The sequence below is a fragment of the Mirounga angustirostris genome, unplaced genomic scaffold (genome assembly GCF_029215605.1).
Source record: "Mirounga angustirostris isolate CCGP_5_RB_7025 unplaced genomic scaffold, mMirAng1.0.hap1 SCAF_10, whole genome shotgun sequence".
Lineage (NCBI taxonomy): Eukaryota > Metazoa > Chordata > Mammalia > Carnivora > Phocidae > Mirounga > Mirounga angustirostris.
In genome coordinates, this window is record NW_026991718.1 from 978353 (window position 1) to 990065 (window position 11713).

Consider the following 11713-nt stretch of genomic DNA (forward strand, 5'->3'; position numbering starts at 1 on the left):
ACTCCCCCTACCCTGAAAGTCTATCTCCTAAAACCTCATTCCCTTTTCTGGGACACACCAGAAACCACTAAGGCAGTCACTAATAATCTGAATGGCAGTTATTAGGAAATCATGCTCACTTGCCCTCTTTCTCTCCTGGTGCACCCAGCTAGCTCATGATAACAGATCCCCCACTCTTGGAAGCTCAAGGAGATGCCTATAATTTATTCCACTTTACTCTCTCCTCCCCAGAGGATAAGAGACGTACCTGATTGATACCATCTGGGAATAGGCTCTTGAAGATCCATAGCCCCTCCTTTGCTCTCAGGACAGATGTGTCCCCAGCTTCTGTTCCATGTATTAAGTCATTAATGCAAGTTCTGCCCCTGGCATGGGAATCCCTCGATGCCCCTGAGACTGTAGGTGACAGAGAGTAAATGCAATTGTAGCAGTAGGTTTGGGCAGGGGTCGGCAGAGGGAGCCAAGGATGAAGCACTTTTGGCTCTCGTCCAAGCCAGCTCCAACTTTGCTGGTCCACTTCTACCTGCAACCAAGCTCACATTTTCATCTTGACTCCTGTGTGTTTCTCAATTCGGTCTGAAGCACTTTCACATGATTCATCTATTGAGAATTGTTTCTGATTCAGAACTGTCTGAAATATCCTCTCTATTTCTTTGGCCTTCATTGCCGAAGGAACTGGTCTGCAAACTTTCTCTACTCCTGGTAACCAGGCTTTCCATCAATCTGCCCATGTTTTTGCATGTTCTGCTCTGGGAATTATTCTCTACATTCACAGAACCCATTCTTCAAGGAGGCCCTGGTCTAGACAGGGAGAACAGGCATCATCAATAAAGCTATAGCTCCAGAAATAGGAAGTCACAGTGGATATGGGGAGATGGCATGGGAGTGCTGTAAAAAGGAAAATGTGGAAGAGTTAGAGCTAGATGGGTCCCGGGATGCATCATCCGACCAGCCCAAATTGCATCTGGGGTATGGGTGGGTCCCAGGTATTTCAAAGGAATAATTACAAAAGTTTGAGGCCAATCTTGTCCTCTTTTACTATTTTTGTTATTTTTTGTGGAATTAAGCATAGAATTTACTCTCTCAGTCCTTAATATTTCATCTGTTATCTGATACTTAATATTTCATCTGTCAAATGATGCAAATCCTTGCACAGCACACTGGGTCTGAAATGGTGGCCTGAAATAATAGAAGAACAAATACTTTGGAAATCCCAGAAAAATATACAATTATCAGAAATAATCATTGTTCTTATTTGAAGTATTAAAAACATTTGGAAAAATATATTCCATATATATATAAACTTTTACAAAGTTAGATATTATTATTTTATTATCATTTAACAAATTCAGTTCTAGATAATCACTTTCCTCATTTGCATAGCCCTGAACTGGTAACATGACATTGTTCTCATCCATTATTTAATTTGATCCAATCCACATCCAATCGAGGGCCTAATGACCTGGACAGAATGGCAGGAGCACATCTCTTCTACTGATTCCCTTAGGGATGGGCAGGGTCCACCCAGCACAAAGGGTGAGACATGGAAACTAAGTCATCTGCCATTCTGTGTTGAGCAGAACACCGGGCGCAGTTCCCAATGCCAGAGGAGGATTCCCACCGCATGGAGGAGAGCAAAGATCCTCACTGTGGCAGCCATCAGGAATGTAAGTCCACACTTCTGCCTCCTGCATCTTTGTATTGGAAGTGACCAAAGAAAACAAAATGCAGTCATGCACTGAGCGGAATGAGCTTTACCCACATGGCAAAGAGCCAGAGCCAGATCAGCTTTGGTAATGGGGGTCGGCCCCCCATGGTCAGCGGGTCCCTCCAGGAAGGCAGTACATGGCAAGTGGCTTGCATGTATCCCTCTCACACCACAATGGAAGGAGCTCTGTGCCTACCCTGTGAAGTATGGACTACTGGAAGCTGGGGCATGGTCAGGGCCATTGATGCGCATGCTTAACGGTAACAAAAGAACATTCATTGAGCCTGCAACAGGGAAAGATATTCCCAGCAAGCTGATAAGCCTAGCACAGGTTGTGTGGGCTCTCTATCTCTTGGGAAGGAAATGTTCCAGACCCAAGGGCCATTCTTCTGTGTCTGAGTGAAAGGCCAAAGACTGTATGAGACTGCCTTTTCCAACACTGGGATAATGCAGACTTCACAACCCACCCCTATCTGCCTTAGCATGGGGTGCTTATAGGGTGGGTATGAGAGATGGAGGAAGAGAGATTATAGGTCCGCAAGTCAACCTTGCATTGAGCCTTTGTCTTCCTCCTAGAGTATGGAAAACAAATACCCTTGCCCATGGTCTGGGTCTTAATCCCAACCCCCCTTTTTCTTAAAGGGCTGACCTCAAGGTTTAGAGGTTATAATATTATAGCAATGGAGTGTACTTTAGCAAGTCATAACTACATTGCTTTTAAACTTTGACAAGAAAACACTGTGAGGGTTACTGTCTCTTATCCCAGTAGTGCATTGTAACACTAGGAGTTAGTAAGAGCAGCTGAAAAGTACAGCAATAACAAAGCAAAGAGATAATAATAGAAAGTTATTTAAAAGCACTATCTAAATGGGGTGTCTGGGTGGTGCAGCTGGTGGAGCGTCTGACTCTTGGTTTCGGCTCAAGTCATGGTCTCAGGGTCGAGATCGAGCCCTGTGTTGAGCCCTGTGTCCAGCTCCATGCTCAGCAGGGATTCTGCTGGAGATTCTCGCTCTCCCTCTCCCTGCCCCTCCCGCTTGTGCTCTCTTCCTCTCTCAAATAAATAAATAAATCTTACAAAAAAGCACTGTCTAAATAATTCCTATGTTTAAATGGACAGAAGTAGAGATGCATATTAGAAACCTTGTAAAAACAACACATTGGAAAAGGTAGAGAATGGGACCAAAGCTGTACTCATAGTGAAATGAATAATATTGAAAATTTAATTGTTTCAATGATCCAAATGCATTTATGGAGCATGAAATTTGGGGAATTTTAGTAAGTATAGGAATAGTGACATTAAAGAAACCATAGGCGAGAAAAGGCAATGATAAGGAGAAGGTAATTAATTTAGAAAATGAAGGGTAAAACTGATAAATTCAAAACACAATTTTAAAAACTTGGACTAAGAATAAATCATGGAAAGCTCTATGCTAACATATTTGATTATCTCAAGAAAAAAAAAAGCTAATTTTCTATGAAAATGTAAATGACTAAAAGTGATTCCAGAAGAGTGAAAAACCTGAATAAACCATGGAATTGAAAAAAAATTAGAAAATTTATGCCTTTAAATGATGCCAGGCTTGGACAGTTTTACATATTTTATGTTTTCATGGAATAATTTGTGTGCTATTAAAATTATTCCAAAGCAAAGGAAAGACAGAAATATTTACAAATTTATTTCGCTAAAACCTGACAATGATCACACAGAAAAGGGAGCCAGGATCTCCCCTGCAATTCTGAAAATAGATGGGGGAAAAAAAAAACTTGGTAAAATGTCCAGAAATTGAAATCTAGAATTGTATTTAATGATTAGTATACTGTGACTGCATAAGTTTTATTCTTGAGACAAAAAATATTATATAAAATGAGTTGTATTATTTTAATACATCTTATTGATGTATTAGAGAAAAAACATTTTTAATCATCTGTAAAGGTGCTGGGAAGTCATTTAATGAAATGTATCACCCACCCATTCCAGATTAATGAGAGAAAGAAATAAACATACAGCCATTTATAGCGAACTAGGATTATAAAGACACTTCCTAAACATTATGGAGAATATCTAAAATCAAGAATTAATGGAATACTAATGTTGAATCATTAAAGGTATTTCTATTAAACTTAGGAGCAAGTTAAGATTTTTTTTAAAGCCATTACTGTACCTTTTCAAAAAGCTTTAGACAGTTCAGTAATATATGCAACAGACATAAGAAAGGAGAAGTAAAATGATTATTGGTAGAAGATATATGATTGCTCATATAGTAAACAAAAAAAATTAATTATCTAGGATATCCAGGAGAATTAGCAACCTGTTTAAATGAATGCAAGTTTAGTAATGTGACTGGATTTTAAAAATACAAAGATGAAGTGCTTATGTAGATACCAGATATGACTAGGTAGAAATTGCTGGGGAGAAAAATAAGATTACAATAGAAAAAACATTGTTGACCCTCTAACATACTCCAGGAATAACAAGAAATATGGAAGTCCACATGAGGAAACCAAAAATATTGACATGAAGGAGACATGAATAATGGAAAGCCATTTTATGTCCTTGGTTAGAAGGAAAAAAAAATACTTTAATTAATTGTAGGTTTAATAATATCCTAATTTTTAAAATTCAATGGATTAGGGGTGCCTGGGTGGCTCAATCGTTAAGCGTCTGCCTTCAGCTCAGGTCATGATCCCAGGGTCCTGGGATGGAGCCCCGCATCGGGCTCCCTGCTCAGTGGGGAGCCTGCTTCTCCATCTCCCACTCCCCTTGCTTGTGTTCCCTCTCTCGCTGTGTCAAATAAATAAATAAAATCTTAAAAAAAATAAAAATTCAATGGATTATATTTAAAATTCAGAGTGGTTCTGGGGCGCCTGGGTGGCTCAGACGGTTAAGCGTCTGCCTTCGGCTCAGGTCATGATCCCAGGGTCCTGGGATCGAGTCCCGCATCAGGCTCCCTGCTCAGTGCAGAGCCTGCTTCTCTCCCTCTGCCTCTGCCTCTCTCTCTCTCTCTCTTTCATGAATAAATAAATAAAAAAAAAATTTTAAATTCAGAGTGGTTCTAATCTAGAAGGACAGGTACATGGGAAAGGAAATTTTGAGGTTGGGGGAAATCTTGACTATTTTTCCTACCAACTATTAAAACATGTTTAAAAATGACAATGATTAAAACAGAGTGTTGTTACTGACTCCTTCAAACAGATGCCACACACAAACTGGCTAATTTGAGGAGTGTTTAATAAAGGGACAGTTTACAAAAGTGTGGGCAGACTTGAGAAAAACCAAAAAGGGTTATGCAGTACTCCAGGCCAGCAATGATGGAGAGTCCTCAGGCCTGAAGGGGAGCGGAGGGAGCAGTTAAAAAACTAGTGAGAGGAGAGCAGTGACCAGGAGGGACATGTGACAGGAGCTGAGTCCTTCAGCAGAGGGACAGACTAACCCAAGGTCACATGACCAGGAGGAAGCCATGGCAACCCATACTCCAGCCAGACTCCTCCTTCCTCTGTCTCCCAAGGTATCTCCCAACCAGGGGCCAGGGAGCAAAGGAGCCTGTTGATGCCATCCACAGATAGGGGACAGATCAAAGTGGACATCGTGGGGAGATCAAAGGAGCACATCTTGAATGGCAAGTAAAATATCACATTAAATGCCAAAATTGACAATGGGCCAAAATAGATAGTCCTGAAATAAGACTCTAAAATACTAATTTATTCAGTCAGTCAACAAAAATTCATTGAGTGCCTACTTAGTGCACACGGCCATTAGTATAAGTCAATAAGAAAAGCAAGATTATTCAATGAATGGCCTGGAAAATTGAGTAGCCCTTTGAAAAAATTAGATCAGTGGCTGTGTACTACTGTGCAAATGGACTCATTGACCACCCACTCCCACTTCTTTCTAGCTTGGCTTCTTGTACCATAGAGGCTGAGAAGCCCAAAACCACAGGCTATATAACACAGCAATTAAGAGCACAGATTCTGGAACCTGTCAGCCTGGGTACAAATTCTAGCTCTGCCATCCATTAGCTGTATGGTACTGGATGATTATTTTCTGTGTCTGTGTTTTCTCACAAGCAAAATGGGGATATAATCATTCTTGCCTCTCTAGGATATTGTAAAAATTAGTAAATATCTGTAAAAGCACACAGGGCAATGTCTGGCATGCAGTAAGCATCACGTCGTGTTAGCTACCACTGTTCACATTCTCAGACTCCGTTACAGCTAACGTGTCACTCAGGAGACACAACTATGTGTCATTTGGAACACAGAAATGGGCATCATGAAGTGGCAGCAGTGCTAAGAAGCTGGGTCTCATGGCAGAGATGCTTGACTGTTCTGGGGCCCATGCTGGGGGGTGGGGGTGGTTTCTGCTCTCCAGTCCCCAGCACGCAGCAATAGTGGATTTCCCCTCGAATGCTCCCATGATGCGAGTGGGAATTTTCTGGTCTATCTGTGTTGCTGTCAATTGTTTGGCACCCTAGCCCTCCTGATAATTCAGTGAATTAGCTTAAACTTTTTAGTAAATCCCTCTGCTTGAAGTTGCTCAACTGGATCTGTTGTCTGCCCAGTACATATCATTGCCTCTTGTCAAAATAAAACCCAGATAAATAAGACTTTGTTTATAAAAAGGAAAGCCATTTAAAAAACAATCAGGCAATGAATGTCAGCTCTTAAATGACCTCAGCTTGGGTGCGGTGGACAACTGTGTAAATATAAAAACACTGGAAGAAAATCTGGAGAAATTCGACAACAATTTATATGTTAAAGGTCATAACTAGAATTAAAATACATATTGAAGATCAAGAAGATTTCAATAAATATGACAGTGGTCATACTTTTAACATATTAGAGTTTATATAAAATATTATGGAAAGATTAAAGCAGTAATAAACATGAACCTAAAAGACATGCTCATGGGTTGGAAGAACAATTATTGTTAAAATGTCTATGCTATCTAGAGCAATCTATACATTCAATTCAATCCCTATCAAAATACCATCAACTTTTTTCACAGAGCTGGAACAAAACATCCTAAAATTTGTATGGAACCAGAAAAGACCCCAAATAACCAAAGGAATGTTGAAAAAGAAAACCAAAGCTGGTGGCATCACAATTCCAGACTTTAAGCTCTATTACAAAGCTGTAATCATCCAGACAGTATGGTACTGGCACAAAAACAGACATTGAGAGATCAATGGAAAAGAATATAGAACCCAGAAATGGACCCTCCACTCTATGGTCAACTCATCTTCAACAAAGCAGGAAAGAATATCCAGTGGTCTTCAACAAATGGTGTTGGGAAAATTGGACAGCCACATGCAGAAGAATAAAACTGGACCGTTTCCTTACATCTTACAGAAAAATAGACTCAAAACAGAAGAAAGACCTAAATGTGAGACAGGAATCCATCAAAATCCTAGAGGAGAACACAAGCAGCAACCTCACTGACCGTGGCTGCAGCAACTTCTTGCTAGACACGGGTCCAAAGCAAGGGAAACAAAAGCAAAAATGAACCATTGGAACTTCATCAAGATAAAAAGGTTTGCACAAAAAAAGGAAACAGTTGACAAAACCAAAAGACAAACAACAAAATGGGAGAAGATATTTGCAAATGTGTTATCAGACAAAGGACTAGTATCCAAGATTTATAAAGTACTTATCAAACTCAACACCCAAAGAACAAATAATCTAATCAAGAAATGGGTGGAAGATATGAACAGACATATCTCCAAAGAAGACATACAAATGGCCAACAGACACATGAAAAAATGCTCAACGTCACTTGTCATCGGGGAAATGCAAATCAAAACCATGATGAGATACCACCTCACACCAGTCAGAATGGCTAAAATTAACAAGTCAGGAAATTACAGATGTTGGTGAGGATGTGGAGAAAGGGGAACTCTCCTACACTGTTGGTGGGAATGCAAGCTGGTGCAGCCACTCTGGAAAACAGTATGGAGGTTACTCAAAACATTGAAAATAGAGCACCGTATGACCCAGCAATTGCACTACTAGGTATTAACCCCAAAGATACAAATGTAATGATCTGAAGGGGCACCTGCATCCCAATGTTTATAGCAGCAGTGTCCACAATAGCCATAAACTATAGAAAGAGCCCAGATGTCCATCAACAGATGAACGGTTAAAGAAGATGTGGTATATATGCAATGGAATTCTACTCAGCCATCAAAAAATGAAATCTTGCCATTTGCAATGATGTGGATGGAACTAGAGGGTATTATGCTAAGCAAAATAAGTCAGAGAAAGACAATTATTATATGATCTCACTCATATGTGGAGTTCAAGAAACAAAACAGAGGAGCATAGGGGAAGAGAGGAAAAAATAAAATAAGATGAAATCAGAGAGGGAGATAAAGCATAAGAGACTCTTAATTATGGGAAACAAACTGAGAGTTGCTGGAGGGGCGGGGGCTGGGGGAATGGGGTAACTGGGTGATGGACATTAAGAAGGGCACGTGATGGAATGAGCACTGGGTATTATATAAGACTGATGAATCACTGACCTCTACCTCTGAAACTAATAATACATTATATGTTAACTAATTGAATTTAAATAAAAATTAAAAAATAAAATTAAAAAAATAAAAGACATTATCAAATAATTTCTATCAAGATAAATACAATATAGAAAAGGTGTTTATTGGCACCTTAAAAGTGCAAATTAAAGCAACATGTCCTTTTTCTTCTTTGCCAAATTGGCAAAGAAGCAAAAAATTAAAAAAAAAAAAAGGATTTATCCTTATCCTGGCAAGGGCATAGTGAGGAAGTACACTCATTCTCTGTTGGTGGGAATATAACTTGGTAAAATTATTCTGGAGACAATTTGGCACTATTTACCAAGGCTTTGTGTATCGTATTCCTGGCTTTTAAAGTAGGCCACTCACCCATTCTTCAAGCTGTGGCTGGTACATAGAAAACAGTTCAAAAACAAAATGTATTTCAGGCAGTCACCCAGAGCCCCTCATGGACTATTCTAACTGTGGCTCTCTGCAACTGTCCCAGCTTCCAACACCAACTATGGATCCAAGAGCTTTTGGACCCTCAGATATGCCAAACTGTTCAGACTTCTCCAGTTTTCAGATTAGATTTGACATCTCACCCAATCCTAAGTACCAAATGCTGCAGTTGCCCCCACTGTCTCTCTCAGTCACAGGATGTCCCCTCCATTTCCGGCAGCCACAGACACAACCTCATCCTCCATGGCGGCCACCCAATGGGCTGATGTCCTCTCCATCCCTCTTCATCCTCCTCCTGATAGGCAAGGAATATTTGAACAGCTCTCAGTCCTGACCCAAAGTTGAGTAATTTTTGCCAAATGCAAAAGTTAATATATAACTTTACAAATAAGCAGAATCAAAGAAGCCTCTTACGTGCTAAGTGGTGTTTTTAATACTATTGTGTGACTGAAGCACTTATGCACTATCTCTTATTGATCACTTTCAAAAGGTAGTTTCTTTAACTATATTTTCTGTACCTTCTTCCTAAGATTTTTAGGTGCTTACCATTCCCCTCAAATATTTTTTGATTCCCTCCTGCTTTGGGGAAGGAAAATTTTTCCCTTCTTAAATATGAATCAGTGGATTTTGTAAGTCATTGCTTGAGCAATTTTGAAACTTCCTATCTTCATTTTCTCTAAATTTTAATCAAAATATGAGTCGCCCTTAAGTGGAGAAAAAAATGGGACAGGCACTTTTGTAACTTCTCTGTTCCTCACTGTAGCTCCACTTAATATGGGTCATTTTGTAATGGTTAATTCTCTGTAGAAATCAAAATGAGTTTTGAAGAGATGGTGAATGGGTTGGATTAAATGGTGAGTGCGGGCAGCATCCGGGGAGCTTCAAGTTCTCATTTTAGCACCTTTACTAGCCTTTCTGAAGGACTGTATTGGCTGTCCTAGGGGCTGCAGCTGGATATTCATCTGGAGATTGCCCCGTGTAGAGGTTCAAATAGGATAACAATCCCTTACAGGTGACTTAACCTTACTTTTCTAAGTGCCAAATAAATAAGTCAATAAATAATCCAGAAAAATTGTATCTCTGGGTAAAATCAGCTTCTACTTACTATAGTAAAATTCTTATATGTCACAAATCACAGTAGCTAGCCCAGATTGGTGTTTATCTAGGTTCTTACTGAGTAAACATAAATATAAGCCATTAAGCAATAAAGAAGCAAATAAAATGATAAAACTAATTTACAGTCAGCCAGACTGTGCAGAACAGGGTCTGTTCATTATTGCTAGAGAAATGTAAGTTCAGTCAACAGAAGCTTGGCAAATACCTTCTGCATGTCACTCACTGTGGACATTAAGGGTTTTCATAAGACGATTGACAACATATGAGGGAGGAGAGAACAAAGGAAAGGTCAATGCAGTTAGTGTCACAGTTGAGATGGGCATAGAATGTTATCAGAATGAAGGAAGGTGGTGACCATGCCTCCCGGGAATTCTGCAGTGTTTTATAGATGGCATTTGAGTTTGGATGTAGAGCAGGAGGAGTCCATCCAGAGTATTAAAAAAAAGGAGTTTCCTAAGAGGACAGGAATGCTGGAGAGTAGAAATATCAAGAGCAATGGTAGAAAGGCAAGAAAGGAGACTTAACTGTAGTAAATTGATAATAGTGGTGCAGCCTCTTCAAGGGCTACTGGGCCAAATAGGCACATCCAAAATGTACCGAAACCCTTTATCCAATAGTATCTTTTTTAGCAGAGTATTTCAAGGAAATAATGCAAAAGAGGAAGGAAAAACCCAAGATGTGCAAAGCTATTGATAGCAGGTATTTATAATATTAAAAAATAATGAATAGTTCTAATATTTAAATATGAGGAAAAATCTCAAAATACTATTCAGAACACTTTTATACAAATAAGTATTGTAAAATAAACAGTTCGCAGTTTCATTAGAAATAAGAAAAATTGCCTTACATGAGTCAAAGATGGTATGCCAATTATGAGTATAGTTGTATAAAACCTAAAGCAGAAGGATTAAAAATAGGAAAGAATGAGAGACATTGCAAAAGTAGGGAGTAAAAATAAGTTCCTTTGTTTTCATGTACAAGGTTTTAGGATGGTTTAATAGTAAATATTTGAAATAGTTGTTATAGTCCACAAAAAAAGAAACCAATATGAAAATTCTAAACTTCTGGACTTAGACTTGTACATCGAGTCTAAATTTCCCAATTAGGGTAATAGTCAACTATTAGTCGACTATAAACATGAGGTGCATATGACATATTCCCCGAAGTACACTCTATTGCTCATAAATTGTTTCAGTAGATTTCACAGGATTTGAATCACACAGAATAAATTCTCTTTCCACACTGGAATTAAGCTAGAAATCAGAAACAATAAGGTATCTCGAGAATACTTGAAAACTGAGGAACATCCTTCTAAATAACCCTTGAGTGAAAGAGAAAGAATAATAATCCCAATAAATTTCTCACTAGATTCATCAAGGCAAAAAAAAGACAGAAAACACAAGTTATCAGGAGTGAAAGGGGGGACATCACTACAGAGTCTACAGACATTCACAGACAATAGGTATACATTATAAAAACTTTATGCCAATGAAGAAACAACTTATCAAAATGGAGAAATGGACATATTCTTTGAAAATCTTCATAGGCAATTGTAATGCACAGTCAAGGTGCTAATTTCTAATCAAAAGGATGCCACAAACTCATAACTGGTGTCAGGCCATTTTTCCAATCCTTTCCACCATACCTCCAAACTTCTCCTATGTCCTCCTGACCTAAAATCTTTAAAGGCTCTAGTTTGGCCACAGGATAATGTCCTGGTTTTTTAATTTGAAACACACATGCACACACACGCACACACACGCCCACACATGCACACACGAGCATGCGCTTAAGGACTCTTTCTTGCTGGCTTATCCAGCCTCCCTTGTTTTCATTCTCTTCTGTATCTTATGTTCATTAAGCACCAATTTTATTGATTCTAACGTGTATGTTTTTCAAATTTCAACATCTCTGATAT